Here is a 21,545-nt window from a genome sequence, read left to right as displayed (position 1 = left end):
CCAGTGACTGAGGTTACACCCGACCCCTCCCCCAGTGATTGAGGTCACACCTGACCCCTCCCCCAGTGACTGAGGTCACACCTGACAGCTCCCCCAGTGACTGAGGTCACACCGGATCCCTCCCCCAGTGACTGAGGTCACACCTGACCCCCTCCCCCAGTGACTGAGGTAACAGTGACTCCTCCCCAGTGACTGAGGTCACACCTGACCCCTCCCCCAGTGACTGCGGTCACACCTGACCCCGTCCCCCAGCGACAGAGGTCACACCTGACCCCTCCCCCAGTGACTGAGGTCAAACCTGACCCCTCCCCCAGTGACTGAGTTCACACCTGACCCCACCCCAATGACTGAGGTCACACCTGTCCCCACCCCCAGTGACTGAGGTCACACCTGACCCCTCCCTCAGTGACTGAGGGGACACCCGGACCCCTCCCCCAGTGACTGAGGTCACACCTGACCCCTCCCACAGTGACTGAGGTCACACCTGACCCCCCCCATGTGACTGAGGTCACACCTGACCCCTCCCCCAGAGTCCGAGGACACACCTGACCCCACCCCAGTGACTCAGGTAACACCTGACCCCGCCCCCAGTGACTGAGGTCGCACCTGACCACTCCCCCAGTGAGTGAGGTCACACCTGGCCCCTTCCCCAGTGACTGAGGTCACACCTGGCCCCTTCCCCTGTGACTGAGGTGACACCTGACCTCCCCCCAGTGACTGAGGTCACACCTGACCTCTCCTCCCGTGACTGAGGTCTCACCTGACCCCACCCCCAGTGACTGAGGACACACCTGACCACAACCCCAATGACTGAGCTCACAGCTGACATCTCCCCCATTGACTGAGGTCACACCTGACCTCACCCCCAGAGACTGAGTTCAATACCTGACCCCGCCCCTAGTAACTGAGGTCACACCTGACCCCTCCCCCAGTGAATGAGGTCACACCTGACCCCTCCCCCAGTGACTGAGGTCACACCTGACCCCTCCCCCAGTGACTGAGGTTCACACCTGAGCCCTCCCCCAGTGACTGAGTTTCACACCTGGCCCCTTCCTCAATGATTGAGGTCACAACCTGACCCCTCCCCAGTGACTGAGGTCACACCTGACCCCTCCCACAGTGACTGAGGTCACACCTCACCCCTCCCCCAGTGACTGAGGTCACACCTGACCCTCCTCCAGTGGACTGAGGTCACACCTGACACCTCCACAGTGACTGCGGTCACACCTGATCCGCCCCCAGTGACTGAGTCACACCTGACCCCTCCCCCAGTGAGTGAGGTCACACCTGGCCCCTTCCCCAGAGACTGAGGTCACACCTGGCCCATCCCCCAGTGACTGAGGTCACAACTGACCCCTCCCCCAGTGACTGAGGTCACGACCTGACCCGTCCCCAGTAACTGAGGTCACAGCCTGACCCATCCCCCAGGTGACTGCAGTCACACCTGACCCATCCCCCAGTGACTGCGGTCCACACCTGATCCCTCCCCCGAGTGACTGGAGGTCACACCTAACCCCTGGCCCCAGTGATTGAGGTCACCAACCTAACCCCTCCCCCAGTGACTTAGGTCACACCTGACCCCTCCCCCTGTGACTGAGGTGACACCTGACCTCCCCCCCAGTGACTGAGGTCACACCTGACCTCTCCCCCAGTGACTGAGGTCTCACCTGACCCCACCCCCAGTGACTGAGGTCACACCCTGACCATACCCCCAATGACTGAGCTCACACCTGACACCTCCTCCATTGACTGAGGTCACACTGACCTCACCCCCAGAGACTGAGTTCATACCTGACCCCGCCCCTAGTAACTGACGTCACACCTGAACCCTCCCCCAGTGAATGAGGTCACACCCTGACCCCTCCCCCAGTGACTGAGGTCACACCTGACCCCTCCCCCAGTGACTGAGGTCACACCTGACCACTCCCCCAGTGACTGAGGTTGCACCTGACCCCTCCCCCAGTGACTGAGGTCCACACCTGACCCCTCCCCCAGTGACTGAGGTCACACCTGACCCCTCCCCCAGTGACTGAGTTCACACCTGAGCCCCCCACAGTGACTGCCATCATACCTGACCACCCACAGTGACTGAGGTCACACACTGACCCCCCCCCCCAGTGACTGAGGTCACAACCTGACCCCCCGCTGTGAATGAGGTCACACCTGACCCCTCCCCAGTGATTGAAGTCACTCCTGACCCCTCCCCCAGTGACTGAGGTCAAAACCTGACCCCCCCCCAGTGACTGAAGTCACACCTGACATCTCCCCCAGTGGCTGAGGTCACACCTGACCCCTCCCCCAGTGACTGAATTCACACCTGAAACCTCCCCCAGTGACTGAGGTCAGACCTGTCCCCTCCACCACTGACTGAGTTCCACACCTGACACCCCCAGTGACTGAGGTCAAACCTGACCCCTCCCCCAGTGACTGAGGTCACACTGACCCCTCCCCCAGTGACTGGAGGTCACACCTGACTGCCCCCCAGTGACTGAGGTCACACCTAACCCCTCCCCCAGTGACTGAGGTCACACCTGACCCCTCCTCCAGTGACTGAGGTCACACCTGACCCACCCCCAGTGATTGAGGTCACACCTGACCCCTCCCCCAGACTGAGGTCACACCTGACCCCTCCCTCAGTGACTGAGGTTACACCTGACCCCTCCCCCAGTGACTGAGGGCACATCTGACCCCTCCCACAGTGAATGAGATCACACCTGAACCCTCCCCCAGTGACTGAGATCACACCTGGACCCCCTCCCCCATTGACTGAGGTCACACCTGACCCCTCCCCCAGTGACTGAGGTCACACCTGACCCCTCCCCCAGTGACTGAGGTCACACCTGACCACTCCCCCAGTGACTGAAGTCACACTGACCCCTCTCCCAGTGACTGAGGTCACACCTGACCCCTCCCCCAGTGACTGAGGTCACACCTGACCCCTCCCCCAGCGACTGAGTTCACGAACCTGACCCCTCCACCAGTGACTGAGGTCTCACCTGACCCCTCCCCTAGTGACTGAGTTCAAACGTGACCCCTCCCTCAGTGACTGAGGTCACACCTGACCCGTCCCCAAATGACTGAGTTCACACCTGCCCCCTCCCCCAGTGACTGAGGTCACACCTGACTCCTCCCCCAGTGAACTGAGGTCAAACCTGACCCCTCCCCCAGTGACTGAGTTCACACCTGACCCCACCCCAATGACTGAGGTCACACCTGTCCCCTCCCCCTGTGACTGAGGTCACAACTGACAACCTCCCCAGTGACTGAGGTCACACCTGACACCTCCCCAGTGACTGAGTTCACCCCTGACCCCTCCCCCAGTGACTGAGGTTACACCTGGCCCCTCCCCAGTGACTGAGGTCACACCTGACAGCTCCCCCAGTGACTGAGGTCACACCGGATTCCTCCCCCAGTGACTGAGGTCACCACCTGACCCCCTCCCCCAGTGACTGAGATCACAGTGACCCCTCCCCAGTGAATTAGGTCTCTCCTGACCCCTCCCCCAGTGACTGAGCTCACACCTGACCCCGTCCCTCAGTGACTGAGGGCACACCTGACCCTCCCCCAGTGACTGAGGTCACACCTGACACCCCCCTGTGACTGTGGTGACACCTGACACCCTCCCCCAGAGTCTGAGGACACACCGGACCCCACCCCATTGACTCAGGTAACACCTGACCCCGCCCCCAATGACTGAGCTCACACCTGACACCTCCCTCATTGACTGAGGTCACACCTGACCCTCACCCCCAGAGACTGAGTTCATACCTGACCCCGATCCTCGTAACTGAGGTCACACCTGACCCCTCCCCCAGTGAATGAGGTCACACCTGACCCCTCCCCCAGTGACTGAGGTCACACCTGACAACCCCCCCAGTGACTGAGGTCACGCCTGACCGCCCCCCCCCCCCCAGTGACTGAGGTCACACCTGAACCCCCACTGTGACTGAGTTCACTACCTGACCCATCCCCCAGTGATTGAGGTCGCACCTGACCCCTCCCCCAGTGACTGAGTGTCACTCCTGAGCCCTCCCCCAGTGACTGAGGTCATACCTGACCCCTCCCTCTGTGACTGAGGTCACACTGACCCCACCTCCAGTGACTGAGGTCACTCCTGACCACTCCCGCAGTGACTGAGGTCACACCTGACCCCTCCCCCCGTGACTGAGGTCACACTGACCCGTCCCCAGTGACTGAGGTCACACCCTGACTGCCCCCCAGTGACTGAGGTCACACCTGACCCCTCCCCCAGTGACTGAGGTCACACCTGACCCCTCCTCCAGGACTGAGGTCACACCTGACCCCTCCCTCAGTGACTGAGGTTACACCTGACCACTCCCCCCAGTTGACTGAGGTCACACCTGACCCCTCCCCCAGTGACTGCGGGTCACACCTGACCCCTCCCCCAGCGACAGAGGTCACACCTGACCCCTCCCCCAGTGACTGAGGTCAAACCTGACCCCTCCCCCAGTGACTGAGTTCACACCTGACCCCACCCCAATGACTGAGGTCACACCTGTCCCCTCCCCCTGTGAGTAAGGTCACACCTGACACCTCCCCCAGTGACTGAGGTCACAACCTGACACCGTCCCCAGTCACTGAGTTCACCCCTGACCCCTCCCCCAGTGACTGAGGTTACACCCGACCCCTCCCCCAGTGATTGAGGTCACACCTGACCCCTCCCCCAGTGACTGAGGTCACACCTGACAGCTCCCCCAGTGACTGAGGTCACACCGGATCCCTCCCCCAGTGACTGAGGTCACACCTGACCCCTCCCCCAGTGGACTGAGGTAACAGTGACTCCTCCCCAGTGACTGAGGTCACACCTGACCCCCTCCCCCAGTGACTGCGGTCACACCTGACCCCTCCCCCAGCGACAGAGGTCACACCTGACCCCTCCCCCAGTGACTGAGGTCAAACCTGACCCCTCCCCCAGTGACTGAGTTCACACCTGACCCCACCCCAATGACTGAGGTCACACCTGTCCCCACCCCCAGTGACTGAGGTCACACCTGACCCCTCCCTCAGTGACTGAGGGGACACCCGACCCCTCCCCCAGTGACTGAGGTCACACCTGACCCCTCCCACAGTGACTGAGGTCACACCTGACCCCCCCATGTGACTGAGGTCACACCTGACCCCTCCCCCAGAGTCCGAGGACACACCTGACCCCACCCCAGTGACTCAGGTAACACCTGACCCCGCCCCCAGTGACTGAGGTCGCACCTGACCACTCCCCCAGTGAGTGAGGTCACACCTGGCCCCTTCCCCAGTGACTGAGGTCACACCTGGCCCCTTCCCCTGTGACTGAGGTGACACCTGACCTCCCCCCAGTGACTGAGGTCACACCTGACCTCTCCTCCCGTGACTGAGGTCTCACCTGACCCCACCCCCAGTGACTGAGGACACACCTGACCACAACCCCAATGACTGAGCTCACAGCTGACATCTCCCCCATTGACTGAGGTCACACCTGACCTCACCCCCAGAGACTGAGTTCATACCTGACCCCGCCCCTAGTAACTGAGGTCACACCTGACCCCTCCCCCAGTGAATGAGGTCACACCTGACCCCTCCCCCAGTGACTGAGGTCACACCTGACCCCTCCCCCAGTGACTGAGGTCACACCTGAGCCCTCCCCCAGTGACTGAGTTCACACCTGGCCCCTTCCTCAATGATTGAGGTCACACCTGACCCCTCCCCCAGTGACTGAGGTCACACCTGACCCCTCCCACAGTGACTGAGGTCACACCTCACCCCTCCCCCAGTGACTGAGGTCACACCTGACCCCTCCTCCAGTGACTGAGGTCACACCTGACACCTCCACAGTGACTGCGGTCACACCTGATCCCGCCCCCAGTGACTGAGGTCACACCTGACCCCTCCCCCAGTGAGTGAGGTCACACCTGGCCCCTTCCCCAGAGACTGAGGTCACACCTGGCCCATCCCCCAGTGACTGAGGTCACAACTGACCCCTCCCCCAGTGACTGAGGTCACACCTGACCCGTCCCCCAGTAACTGAGGTCACACCTGACCCATCCCCCAGTGACTGCAGTCACACCTGACCCATCCCCCAGTGACTGCGGTCACACCTGATCCCTCCCCCAGTGACTGAGGTCACACCTAACCCCTGCCCCAGTGATTGAGGTCACACCTAACCCCTCCCCCAGTGACTTAGGTCACACCTGACCCCTCCCCCTGTGACTGAGGTGACACCTGACCTCCCCCCAGTGACTGAGGTCACACCTGACCTCTCCCCCAGTGACTGAGGTCTCACCTGACCCCACCCCCAGTGACTGAGGTCACACCTGACCATACCCCCAATGACTGAGCTCACACCTGACACCTCCTCCATTGACTGAGGTCACACCTGACCTCACCCCCAGAGACTGAGTTCATACCTGACCCCGCCCCTAGTAACTGACGTCACACCTGAACCCTCCCCCAGTGAATGAGGTCACACCTGACCCCTCCCCCAGTGACTGAGGTCACACCTGACCCCTCCCCCAGTGACTGAGGTCACACCTGACCACTCCCCCAGTGACTGAGGTTGCACCTGACCCCTCCCCCAGTGACTGAGGTCACACCTGACCCCTCCCCCAGTGACTGAGGTCACACCTGACCCCTCCCCCAGTGACTGAGTTCACACCTGAGCCCCCCACAGTGACTGCCATCATACCTGACCACCCACAGTGACTGAGGTCACACCTGACCCCCCCCCCAGTGACTGAGGTCACACCTGACCCCCCGCTGTGAATGAGGTCACACCTGACCCCTCCCCCAGTGATTGAAGTCACTCCTGACCCCTCCCCCAGTGACTGAGGTCAAACCTGACCCCCCCCAGTGACTGAAGTCACACCTGACATCTCCCCCAGTGGCTGAGGTCACACCTGACCCCTCCCCCAGTGACTGAATTCACACCTGAAACCTCCCCCAGTGACTGAGGTCAGACCTGTCCCCTCCACCACTGACTGAGTTCACACCTGACACCCCCAGTGACTGAGGTCAAACCTGACCCCTCCCCCAGTGACTGAGGTCACACTGACCCCTCCCCCAGTGACTGAGGTCACACCTGACTGCCCCCCAGTGACTGAGGTCACACCTAACCCCTCCCCCAGTGACTGAGGTCACACCTGACCCCTCCTCCAGTGACTGAGGTCACACCTGACCCCACCCCCAGTGATTGAGGTCACACCTGACCCCTCCCCCAGACTGAGGTCACACCTGACCCCTCCCTCAGTGACTGAGGTTACACCTGACCCCTCCCCCAGTGACTGAGGGCACATCTGACCCCTCCCACAGTGAATGAGATCACACCTGAACCCTCCCCCAGTGACTGAGATCACACCTGACCCCTCCCCCATTGACTGAGGTCACACCTGACCCCTCCCCCAGTGACTGAGGTCACACCTGACCCCTCCCCCAGTGACTGAGGTCACACCTGACCCCTCCCCCAGTGACTGAAGTCACACCTGACCCCTCTCCCAGTGACTGAGGTCACACCTGACCCCTCCCCCAGTGACTGAGGTCACACCTGACCCCTCCCCCAGCGACTGAGTTCACACCTGACCCCTCCACCAGTGACTGAGGTCTCACCTGACCCCTCCCCTAGTGACTGAGTTCAAACGTGACCCCTCCCTCAGTGACTGAGGTCACACCTGACCCCTCCCCAAATGACTGAGTTCACACCTGCCCCCTCCCCCAGTGACTGAGGTCACACCTGACTCCTCCCCCAGTGACTGAGGTCAAACCTGACCCCTCCCCCAGTGACTGAGTTCACACCTGACCCCACCCCAATGACTGAGGTCACACCTGTCCCCTCCCCCTGTGACTGAGGTCACAACTGACACCTCCCCCAGTGACTGAGGTCACACCTGACACCTCCCCAGTGACTGAGTTCACCCCTGACCCCTCCCCCAGTGACTGAGGTTACACCTGGCCCCTCCCCCAGTGACTGAGGTCACACCTGACAGCTCCCCCAGTGACTGAGGTCACACCGGATTCCTCCCCCAGTGACTGAGGTCACACCTGACCCCTCCCCCAGTGACTGAGATCACAGTGACCCCTCCCCAGTGAATTAGGTCTCTCCTGACCCCTCCCCCAGTGACTGAGCTCACACCTGACCCCTCCCTCAGTGACTGAGGGCACACCTGACCCTCCCCCAGTGACTGAGGTCACACCTGACACCCCCCTGTGACTGTGGTGACACCTGACACCTCCCCCAGAGTCTGAGGACACACCGGACCCCACCCCATTGACTCAGGTAACACCTGACCCCGCCTCCAATGACTGAGCTCACACCTGACACCTCCCTCATTGACTGAGGTCACACCTGACCTCACCCCCAGAGACTGAGTTCATACCTGACCCCGATCCTCGTAACTGAGGTCACACCTGACCCCTCCCCCAGTGAATGAGGTCACACCTGACCCCTCCCCCAGTGACTGAGGTCACACCTGACAACCCCCCAGTGACTGAGGTCACGCCTGACCGCCCCCCCCCCCCCAGTGACTGAGGTCACACCTGAACCCCCACTGTGACTGAGTTCACACCTGACCCATCCCCCAGTGATTGAGGTCACACCTGACCCCTCCCCCAGTGACTGAGGTCACTCCTGAGCCCTCCCCCAGTGACTGAGGTCATACCTGACCCCTCCCTCTGTGACTGAGGTCACACTGACCCCACCTCCCAGTGACTGAGGTCACTCCTGACCACTCCCGCAGTGACTGAGGTCACACCTGACCCCTCCCCCCGTGACTGAGGTCACACTGACCCGTCCCCCAGTGACTGAGGTCACACCTGACTGCCCCCCAGTGACTGAGGTCACACCTGACCCCTCCCCCAGTGACTGAGGTCACACCTGACCCCTCCTCCAGACTGAGGTCACACCTGACCCCTCCCTCAGTGACTGAGGTTACACCTGACCACTCCCCCAGTGACTGAGGTCACACCTGACCCCTCCCCCAGTGACTGCGGTCACACCTGACCCCTCCCCCAGCGACAGAGGTCACACCTGACCCCTCCCCCAGTGACTGAGGTCAAACCTGACCCCTCCCCCAGTGACTGAGTTCACACCTGACCCCACCCCAATGACTGAGGTCACACCTGTCCCCTCCCCCTGTGAGTAAGGTCACACCTGACACCTCCCCCAGTGACTGAGGTCACACCTGACACCTCCCCAGTCACTGAGTTCACCCCTGACCCCTCCCCCAGTGACTGAGGTTACACCCGACCCCTCCCCCAGTGATTGAGGTCACACCTGACCCCTCCCCCAGTGACTGAGGTCACACCTGACAGCTCCCCCAGTGATTGAGGTCACACCGGATCCCTCCCCCAGTGACTGAGGTCACACCTGACCCCTCCCCCAGTGACTGAGGTAACAGTGACTCCTCCCCAGTGACTGAGGTCACACCTGACCCCTCCCCCAGTGACTGCGGTCACACCTGACCCCTCCCCCAGCGACAGAGTTCACACCTGACCCCACCCCAATGACTGAGGTCACACCTGTCCCCACCCCCAGTGACTGAGGTCACACCTGACCCCTCCCTCAGTGACTGAGGGGACACCCGACCCCTCCCCCAGTGACTGAGGTCACACCTGACCCCTCCCACAGTGACTGAGGTCACACCTGACCCCCCCATGTGACTGAGGTCACACCTGACCCCTCCCCCAGAGTCCGAGGACACACCTGACCCCACCCCAGTGACTCAGGTAACACCTGACCCCGCCCCCAGTGACTGAGGTCGCACCTGACCACTCCCCCAGTGAGTGAGGTCACACCTGGCCCCTTCCCCAGTGACTGAGGTCACACCTGGCCCCTTCCCCTGTGACTGAGGTGACACCTGACCTCCCCCAGTGACTGAGGTCACACCTGACCTCTCCTCCCGTGACTGAGGTCTCACCTGACCCCACCCCCAGTGACTGAGGACACACCTGACCACAACCCCAATGACTGAGCTCACAGCTGACATCTCCCCCATTGACTGAGGTCACACCTGACCTCACCCCCAGAGACTGAGTTCATACCTGACCCCGCCCCTAGTAACTGAGGTCACACCTGACCCCATCCCCCAGTGAATGAGGTCACACCTGACCCCTCCCCCAGTGACTGAGGTCACACCTGACCCCCTCCCCCAGTGACTGAGGTCACACCTGAGCCCTCCCCCAGTGACTGAGTTCACACCTGGCCCCTTCCTCAATGATTGAGGTCACACCTGACCCCTCCCCCAGTGACTGAGGTCACACCTGACCCCTCCCACAGTGACTGAGGTCACACCTGACCCCTCCCCCAGTGACTGAGGTCACACCTGACCCCTCCTCCAGTGACTGAGGTCACACCTGACACCTCCACAGTGACTGCGGTCACACCTGATCCCGCCCCCAGTGACTGAGGTCACACCTGACCCCTCCCCCAGTGAGTGAGGTCACACCTGGCCCCTTCCCCAGAGACTGAGGTCACACCTGGCCCATCCCCCAGTGACTGAGGTCACAACTGACCCCTCCCCCAGTGACTGAGGTCACACCTGACCCCTCCCCCAGTAACTGAGGTCACACCTGACCCATCCCCCAGTGACTGCAGTCACACCTGACCCATCCCCCAGTGACTGCGGTCACACCTGATCCCTCCCCCAGTGACTGAGGTCACACCTAACCCCTGCCCCAGTGATTGAGGTCACACCTAACCCCTCCCCAGTGACTTAGGTCACACCTGACCCCTCCCCCTGTGACTGAGGTGACACCTGACCTCCCCCCAGTGACTGAGGTCACACCTGACCTCTCCCCAGTGACTGAGGTCTCACCTGACCCCACCCCCAGTGACTGAGGTCACACCTGACCATACCCCCAATGACTGAGCTCACACCTGACACCTCCTCCATTGACTGAGGTCACACCTGACCTCACCCCCAGAGACTGAGTTCATACCTGACCCCGCCCCTAGTAACTGACGTCACACCTGAACCCTCCCCAGTGAATGAGGTCACACCTGACCCCTCCCCCAGTGACTGAGGTCACACCTGACCCCTCCCCCAGTGACTGAGGTCACACCTGACCACTCCCCCAGTGACTGAGGTTGCACCTGACCCCTCCCCCAGTGACTGAGGTCACACCTGACCCCTCCCCCAGTGACTGAGGTCACACCTGACCCCTCCCCCAGTGACTGAGTTCACACCTGAGCCCCCACAGTGACTGCCATCATACCTGACCACCCACAGTGACTGAGGTCACACCTGACCCCCCCCCCCAGTGACTGAGGTCACACCTGACCCCCCGCTGTGAATGAGGTCACACCTGACCCCTCCCCAGTGATTGAAGTCACTCCTGACCCCTCCCCCAGTGACTGAGGTCAAACCTGACCCCCCCCAGTGACTGAAGTCACACCTGACATCTCCCCCAGTGGCTGAGGTCACACCTGACCCCTCCCCCAGTGACTGAATTCACACCTGAAACCTCCCCCAGTGACTGAGGTCAGACCTGTCCCCTCCACCACTGACTGAGTTCACACCTGACACCCCCAGTGACTGAGGTCAAACCTGACCCCTCCCCCAGTGACTGAGGTCACACTGACCCCTCCCCCAGTGACTGAGGTCACACCTGACTGCCCCCCAGTGACTGAGGTCACACCTAACCCCTCCCCCAGTGACTGAGGTCACACCTGACCCCTCCTCCAGTGACTGAGGTCACACCTGACCCCACCCCCAGTGATTGAGGTCACACCTGACCCCTCCCCCAGACTGAGGTCACACCTGACCCCTCCCTCAGTGACTGAGGTTACACCTGACCCCTCCCCCAGTGACTGAGGGCACATCTGACCCCTCCCACAGTGAATGAGATCACACCTGAACCCTCCCCCAGTGACTGAGATCACACCTGACCCCTCCCCCATTGACTGAGGTCACACCTGACCCCTCCCCCAGTGACTGAGGTCACACCTGACCCCTCCCCCAGTGACTGAGGTCACACCTGACCCCTCCCCCAGTGACTGAAGTCACACCTGACCCCTCTCCCAGTGACTGAGGTCACACCTGACCCCTCCCCAGTGACTGAGGTCACACCTGACCCCTCCCCCAGTGACTGAGTTCACACCTGAGCGCCCCCTGTGACTGCGGCCATACCTGACCCCCCCCAGTGACTGAGGTCACACCTGACCCCCGCTGTGAATGAGGTCACACCTGACACCTCCCCCAGTGATTGAGGTCACTCCTGACCTCCCCCAGTGACTGAGGTCACACGTGACCCCTCCCCCCAGTGACTGAGGTCACATCTGACCCCTCCCCCTGTGACTGAGGTGACACCTGACCTCCCCCCAGTGACTGAGGTCACACCTGACCTCTCCTCCAGTGACTGAGGTCTCACCTGACACCTCCCCCATTGACTGAGGTGACACCTGACCTCACCCCCAGAGACTGAGTTCACACCTGACCCCGATCCTCGTAACTGAGGTCACACCTGACCCCTCCCCCAGTGAATGAGATCACACCTGACCCCTCCCCCAGTGACTGAGGTCACACCTGACAACCCCCCAGTGACTGAGGTCACGCCTGACCGCTCCCGCCCAGTGACTGCGGTCACACCTGAACGCCACTGTGACTGAGTTCACACCTGACCCATCCCTCAGTGATTGAGGTCACACCTGACCCCTCCCCCAGTGACTGAGGTCATACCTGACCCCACCCTCTGTGACTGAAGTCACACTGACCCCACCTCCCAGTGACTGAGGTCACTCCTGACCACTCCTGCAGTGAACTGAGGTCAGACCTGACCCCTCCCCCACTGACTGAGGTCACACTGACCCCTCCCCCAGTGACTGAGGTCACACCTGACCCCTCCCCCAGTGACTGAGGTCACACCTGACCCCTCCTCCAGACTGAGGTCACACCTGACCCCTCCCTCAGTGACTGAGGTTACACCTGACCCCTCCCCCAGTGACTGAGGTCACACCTGACCCCTCCCCCAGTGACTGCGGTCACACCTGACCCCTCCCCCAGCGACAGAGGTCACACCTGACCCCTCCCCCAGTGACTGAGGTCACACCTGACCCCACCCCAATGACTGAGGTCACACCTGTCCCCTCCCCCTGTGACTGAGGTCACACCTGACACCTCCCCCAGTGATTGAGGTCACACCTGACACCTCCCCATTCACTGAGTTCACCCCTGACCCCTCCCCCAGTGACTGAGGTTACACCCGACCCCTCCCCCAGTGACTGAGGTCACACCTGACCCCTCCCCCAGTGACTGAGGTCACACCTGACCCCGATCCTCGTAACTGAGGTCACACCTGACCCCTCCCCCAGTGAATGAGATCACACCTGACCCCTCCCCCAGTGACTGAGGTCACACCTGACAACCCCCCAGTGACTGAGGTCACGCCTGACCGCCCCCGCCCAGTGACTGAGGTCACACCTGAACCCCCACTGTGACTGAGTTCACACCTGACCCATCCCCCAGTGATTGAGGTCACTCCTGACCACTCCCGCAGTGACTGAGGTCACACCTGACCCCTCCCCCACTGACTGAGGTCACACTGACCCCTCCCCCAGTGACTGAGGTCACACCTGACTGCCCCCCAGTGACTGAGGTCACACCTGACCCCTCCCCCAGTGACTGAGGTCACACCTGACCCCTCCTCCAGACTGAGGTCACACCTGACCCCTCCCTCAGTGACTGAGGTTACACCTGACCCCTCCCCCAGTGACTGAGGTCACACCTGACCCCTCCCCCAGTGACTGCGGTCACACCTGACCCCTCCCCCAGCGACAGAGGTCACACCTGTCCCCTCCCCCAGTGACTGAGGTCAAACCTGACCCCTCCCCCAGTGACTGAGTTCACACCTGACCCCACCCCAATGACTGAGTTCACACCTGTCACCTCCCCCTGTGACTGAGGTCACACCTGACACCTCCCCCAGTGACTGAGGTCACACCTGACCCCTCCCCCAGTGACTGAGGTAACAGTGACTTCTCCCCAGTGACTGAGGTCACACCTGACCCCTCCCCCAGAGTCTGAGGACACACCTGACCCCACCCCAGTGACTCAGGTAACACATGACCCCGCCCCCAGTGACTGACGTCACACCTGACCCCTCCCCCAGTGAGTGAGGTCACACCTGGCCCCTTCCCCAGTGACTGAGGTCACACCTGGCCCCTTCCCCTGTGACTGAGGTGACACCTGACCTCCCCCCAGTGACTGAGGTCACACCTGACCTCTCCTCCAGTGACTGAGGTCACACCTGACCATAACCCCAATGACTGAGCTCACAGCTGACATCTCCCCCATTGACTGAGGTCACACCTGACCTCACCCCCAGAGACTGAGTTCATACCTGACCCCACCCCTGGTAACTGAGGTCACACCTGACCCCTCCCCCAGTGAATGAGGTCACACCTGACCCCTCCCCCAGTGACTGAGGTCACACCTGACCCCTCCCCCAGTGACTGAGGTCACACCTGAGCCCTCCCCCAGTGACTGAGTTCACACCTGGCCCCTTCCCCAATGATTGAGGTCACACCTGACCCCTCCCCCAGTGACTGAGGTCACACCTGACCCCTCCCCCAGTGACTGAGGTCACACCTGACCCTTCCCCAGTGACTGAGGTCACACCTGACCCCTCCTCCAGTGACTGAGGTCACACCTGACACCTCCACAGTGACTGAGGTCACACCTGATCCCGCCCCCAGTGACTGAGGTCACACCTGACCCCTCCCCCAGTGAGTGAGGTCACACCTGGCCCCTTCCCCAGAGACTGAGGTCACACCTGGCCCATACCCCAGTGACTGAGGTCACACCTGACCCCTCCCCCAGTGACTGAGGTCACACCTGACCCCTCCCCCAGTAACTGAGGTCACACCTGACCCATCCCCCAGTGACTGCGGTCACACCTGATCCCTCCCCCAGTGACTGAGGTCACACCTAACCCCTGCCCCAGTGATTGAGGTCACACCTAACCCCTCCCCCAGTGACTTAGGTCACACCTGACCCCTCCCCCTGTGACTGAGGTGACACCTGACCTCCCCCCAGTGACTGAGGTCACACCTGACCTCTTCCCCAGTGACTGAGGTCTCACCTGACCCCACCCCCAGTGACTGAGGTCACACCTGACCATACCCCCAATGACTGAGCTCACACCTGACACCTCCCCCATTGACTGAGGTCACACCTGACCTCACCCCCAGTAACTGACGTCACACCTGACCCCTCCCGCAGTGAATGAAGTCACACCTGGCCCCTCCCCCAGTGACTGAGGTCACACCTGACCCCTCCCCCAGTGACTGAGGTCACACCTGACCACTCCCCCAGTGACTGAGGTCGCACCTGACCCCTCCCCCAGTGACTGAGGTCACACCTGACCCCTCCCCCAGTGACTGAGGTCACACCTGACCCCCCCCAGTGACTGAGGTCACACCTGACCCCTCCCCCAGTGACTGAGGTCACACCTGACCCCTCCTCCAGACTGAGGTCACACCTGACCCCTCCCTCAGTGACTGAGGTTACACCTGACCCCTCCCCCAGTGACTGAGGTCACACCTGACCCCTCCCCCAGTGACTGCGGTCACACCTGACCCCTCCCCCAGCGACAGAGGTCACACCTGACCCCTCCCCCAGTGACTGAGGTCAAACCTGACCCCTCCCCCAGTGACTGAGTTCACACCTGACCCCACCCCAATGACTGAGGTCACACCTGTCCCCTCCCCCTGTGACTGAGGTCACACCTGACACCTCCCCCAGTGATTGAGGTCACACCTGACACCTCCCCATTCACTGAGTTCACCCCTGACCCCTCCCCCAGTGACTGAGGTTACACCCGACCCCTCCCCCAGTGACTGAGGTCACACCTGACCCCTCCCCCAGTGACTGAGGTCACACCTGACCCCGATCCTCGTAACTGAGGTCACACCTGACCCCTCCCCCAGTGAATGAGATCACACCTGACCCCTCCCCCAGTGACTGAGGTCACACCTGACAACCCCCCAGTGACTGAGGTCACACCTGAACCCCCACTGTGACTGAGTTCACACCTGACCCATCCCCCAGTGATTGAGGTCACACCTGACCCCTCCCCCAGTGACTGAGGTCACTCCTGAGCCCTCCCCCAGTGACTGAGGTCATACCTGACCCCATCCTCTGTGACTGAGGTCACACTGACCCCACCTCCCAGTGACTGAGGTCACTCCTGACCACTCCCGCAGTGACTGAGGTCACACCTGACCACTCCCCCACTGACTGAGGTCACACTGACCCCTCCCCCAGTGACTGAGGTCACACCTGACTGCCCCCCAGTGACTGAGGTCACACCTGACCCCTCCCCCAGTGACTGAGGTCACACCTGACCCCTCCTCCAGACTGAGGTCACACCTGACCCCTCCCTCAGTGACTGAGGTTACACCTGACCCCTCCCCCAGTGACTGCGGTCACACCTGACCCCTCCCCCAGTGACTGCGGTCACACCTGACCCCTCCCCCAGCGACAGAGGTCACACCTGTCCCCTCCCCCACTGACTGAGGTCAAACCTGACCCCTCCCCCAGTGACTGAGTTCACACCTGACCCCACCCCAATGACTGAGTTCACACCTGTCACCTCCCCCTGTGACTGAGGTCACACCTGACACCTCCCCCAGTGACTGAGGTCTCTCCTGACCCCTCCCCCAGTGACTGAGCTCACACCTGATCCCTCCCTCAGTGACTGAGGGGACACCCGACCCCTCCCCCAGTGACTGAGGTCACACCTGACCCCTCCCACAGTGACTGAGGTCACACCTGACCCCCCCATGTGACTGAGGTCACACCTGACCCCTCCCCCAGAGTCTGAGGACACACCTGACCCCACCCCAATGACTCAGGTAACACATGACCCCGCCCCCAGTGACTGACGTCACACCTGACCCCTCCCCCAGTGAGTGAGGTCACACCTGGCCCCTTCCCCAGTGACTGAGGTCACACCTGGCCCCTTCCCCTGTGACTGAGGTGACACCTGACCTCCCCCCAGTGACTGAGGTCACACCTGACCCTTCCCCAGTGACTGAGGTCACACCTGACCCGTCCTCCAGTGACTGAGGTCACACCTGACACCTCCACAGTGACTGAGGTCACACCTGATCCCGCCCCCAGTGACTGAGGTCACACCTGACACCTCCCCCAGTGAGTGAGGTCACACCTGGCCCCTTCCCCAGAGACTGAGGTCACACCTGGCCCATACCCCAGTGACTGAGGTCACACCTGACCCCTCCCCCAGTGACTGAGGTCACACCTGACCCCTCCCCCATTAACTGAGGTCACACCTGACCCATCCCCCAGTGACTGCGGTCACACCTGATCCCTCCCCCAGTGACTGAGGTCACAACTAACCCCTGCCCCAGTGATTGAGGTCACACCTAACCCCTCCCCCAGTGACTTAGGTCACACCTGACCCCTCCCCCTGTGACTGAGGTGACACCTGACCTCCCCCAGTGACTGAGGTCACACCTGACCTCTTCCCCAGTGACTGAGGTCTCACCTGACCCCAGCCCCAGTGACTGAGGTCACACCTGACCATACCCCCAATGACTGAGCTCACACCTGACACTTCCCCCATTGACTGAGGTCACACCTGACCTCACCCCCAGTAACTGACGTCACACCTGACCCCTCCCGCAGTGAATGAAGTCACATCTGGCCCCTCCCCCAGTGACTGAGGTCACACCTGACCCCTCCCCCAGTGACTGAGGTCACATCTGACCACTCCCCCAGTGACTGAGGTCGCACCTGACCCCTCCCCCAGTGACTAAGGTCACACCTGACCCCCCCCCAGTGACTGAGGTCACACCTGACCCCTCCCCCAGTGACTGAGGTCACACCTGACCCCCCCCCCAGTGACTGAGGTCACACCTGACCCCCCGCTGTGATTGAGGTCACTCCTGACCCCTCCCCCAGTGACTGAGGTCAAACCTGACCCCCCCCAGTGACTGAAGTCACACCTGACCTCTCCCCCAGTGGCTGAGGTCACACCTGTCCCCTCCACCACTGACTGAGTTCACACCTGACACCCCCAGTGACTGAGGTCAAACCTGACCCCTCCCCCAGTGGCTGAGGTCATACCTGACCCCTCCTGCAGTGACTGAGGTCACACCTGACCACACCCGCAGTGACTGAGGTCACACCTGACCACTCCCCCACTGACTGAGGTCACACTGACCCCTCCCCCAGTGACTGAGGTCACACCTGACTGCCCCCCAGTGACTGAGGTCACACCTGACCCCTCCCCCAGTGACTGAGGTCACACCTGACCCCTCCTCCAGACTGAGGTCACACCTGACCCCTCCCTCAGTGACTGAGGTTACACCTGACCCCTCCCCCAGTGACTGCGGTCACACCTGACCCCTCCCCCAGTGACTGCGGTCACACCTGACCCCTCCCCCAGCGACAGAGGTCACACCTGTCCCCTCCCCCACTGACTGAGGTCAAACCTGACCCCTCCCCCAGTGACTGAGTTCACACCTGACCCCACCCCAATGACTGAGTTCACACCTGTCACCTCCCCCTGTGACTGAGGTCACACCTGACACCTCCCCCAGTGACTGAGGTCTCTCCTGACCCCTCCCCCAGTGACTGAGCTCACACCTGATCCCTCCCTCAGTGACTGAGGGGACACCCGACCCCTCCCCCAGTGACTGAGGTCACACCTGACCCCTCCCACAGTGACTGAGGTCACACCTGACCCCCCCATGTGACTGAGGTCACACCTGACCCCTCCCCCAGAGTCTGAGGACACACCTGACCCCACCCCAATGACTCAGGTAACACATGACCCCGCCCCCAGTGACTGACGTCACACCTGACCCCTCCCCCAGTGAGTGAGGTCACACCTGGCCCCTTCCCCAGTGACTGAGGTCACACCTGGCCCCTTCCCCTGTGACTGAGGTGACACCTGACCTCCCCCCAGTGACTGAGGTCACACCTGACCCTTCCCCAGTGACTGAGGTCACACCTGACCCCTCCTCCAGTGACTGAGGTCACACCTGACACCTCCACAGTGACTGAGGTCACACCTGATCCCGCCCCCAGTGACTGAGGTCACACCTGACACCTCCCCCAGTGAGTGAGGTCACACCTGGCCCCTTCCCCAGAGACTGAGGTCACACCTGGCCCATACCCCAGTGACTGAGGTCACACCTGACCCCTCCCCCAGTGACTGAGGTCACACCTGACCCCTCCCCCATTAACTGAGGTCACACCTGACCCATCCCCCAGTGACTGCGGTCACACCTGATCCCTCCCCCAGTGACTGAGGTCACACCTAACCCCTGCCCCAGTGATTGAGGTCACACCTAACCCCTCCCCCAGTGACTTAGGTCACACCTGACCCCTCCCCCTGTGACTGAGGTGACACCTGACCTCCCCCAGTGACTGAGGTCACACCTGACCTCTTCCCCAGTGACTGAGGTCTCACCTGACCCCACCCCCAGTGACTGAGGTCACACCTGACCATACCCCCAATGACTGAGCTCACACCTGACACTTCCCCCATTGACTGAGGTCACACCTGACCTCACCCCCAGTAACTGACGTCACACCTGACCCCTCCCGCAGTGAATGAAGTCACATCTGGCCCCTCCCCCAGTGACTGAGGTCACACCTGACCCCTCCCCCAGTGACTGAGGTCACACCTGACCACTCCCCCAGTGACTGAGGTCGCACCTGACCCCTCCCCCAGTGACTAAGGTCACACCTGACCCCTCCCCCAGTGACTGAGGTCACACCTGACCCCTCCCCCAGTGACTGAGGTCACACCTGACCCCCCCCCCCAGTGACTGAGGTCACACCTGACCCCCCGCTGTGATTGAGGTCACTCCTGACCCCTCCCCCAGTGACTGAGGTCACACCTGACACCCCCAGTGACTGAGGTCAAACCTGACCCCTCCCCCAGTGGCTGAGGTCATACCTGACCCCTCCTGCAGTGACTGAGGTCACACCTGACCACACCCGCAGTGACTGAGGTCACACCTGACCACTCCCCCACTGACTGAGGTCACACTGACCCCTCCCCCAGTGACTGAGGTCACACCTGACTGCCCCCCAGTGACTGAGGTCACACCTGACCCCTCCCCCAGTGACTGAGGTCACACCTGACCCCTCCTCCAGACTGAGGTCACACCTGACCCCTCCCTCAGTGACTGAGGTTACACCTGACCCCTCCCCCAGTGACTGCGGTCACACCTGACCCCTCCCCCAGTGACTGTGGTCACACCTGACCCCTCCCCCATTGACTGAGGTCTCACCTGACCCCACACCCAGTGACTGAGGTCACACCTGACCACACCCCCAGTGTCTGTGGTCACACCTGACCCCTCCCCCATTGACTGAGGTCTCACCTGACCCCACACCCAGTGACTGAGGTCACACCTGACCATACCCCCAATGACTGAGCTCACACCTGACACCTCCCCCATTGACTGAGGTCACACCTGACCTCACCCCCAGAGACTGAGTTCATACCTGACCCCGCCCCTAGTAACTGACGTCAGACCTGACCCCTCCCCCAGGGAATGAGGTCACACCTGACCCCTCCCCCAGTGACTGAGGTCACACCTGACCCCTCCCCCAGTGACTGAGGTCACACCTGACCACTCCCCCAGTGACTGAGGTCGCACCTGACCCCTCCCCCAGTGACTGAGGTCACAGCTGACCCCTCCCCCAGTGACTGAGTTCACACCTGACCCCTCCCCCAGTGACCGAGTTCACACCTGAGCCCCCCCACAGTGACTGCCGTCATACCTGACCACCCCCAGTGACTGAGATCACACCTGACCCCCCCCCAGTGACTGAGGTCACACCTGACCCCCCGCTGTGAATGAGGTCACACCTGACCACTCCCCCAGTGATTGAGGTCACTCCTGACCCCTCCCCCAGTGACTGAGGTCAAACCTGACCCCCCCCAGTGACTGAAGTCACACCTGACCTCTCCCCCAGTGGCTGAGGTCACACCTGACCCCTCCCCCAGTGACTGAATTCACACCTGAAACCTCCCCCAGTGACTGAGGTCACACCTGACACCCCCACAGTGACTGATGTCACACCTGAACCCCCACTGTGACTGAGGTCACACCTGACCCATCCCCCAGTGATTGAGGTCACAACTGAGCCCTCCCCCAGTGACTGAGGTCACTCCTGAGCCCTCCCCCAGTGACTGAGGTCTTACCTGACCCCTCCCTCTGTGACTGAGGTCACACTGACCCCACCTCCCAGTGACTAAGGTCACTCCTGACCACTCCCTCAGTGATTGAGGTCACACCTGACCCCTCCCCCAGTGACTGAGGTCACACTGACCCCTCCCCCAGTGACTGAGGTCACACCTGACTGCCCCCCAGTGACTGAGGTCACACCTGACCCCTCCCCCAGTGACTGAGGTCACACCTGACCCCTCCTCCAGTGACTGAGGTCACACCTGACCCCACCCCCAGTGATTGAGGTCACACCTGACCCCTCCCCCAGACTGAGGTCACATCTGACCCCTCCCTCAGTGACTGAGGTTACACCTGACCCCTCCCCCAGTGACTGAGGTCACGCTTACCC

The sequence above is a fragment of the Somniosus microcephalus genome, chromosome 1 (genome assembly GCF_052327205.1).
Source record: "Somniosus microcephalus isolate GS21.2 chromosome 1, FLI_Smic_1.0, whole genome shotgun sequence".
Taxonomy (NCBI): Eukaryota; Metazoa; Chordata; class Chondrichthyes; order Squaliformes; family Somniosidae; genus Somniosus; species Somniosus microcephalus.
The sequence above is the reverse complement of the archived record's forward strand: the minus strand, read 5'-3'. Positions refer to the sequence as shown.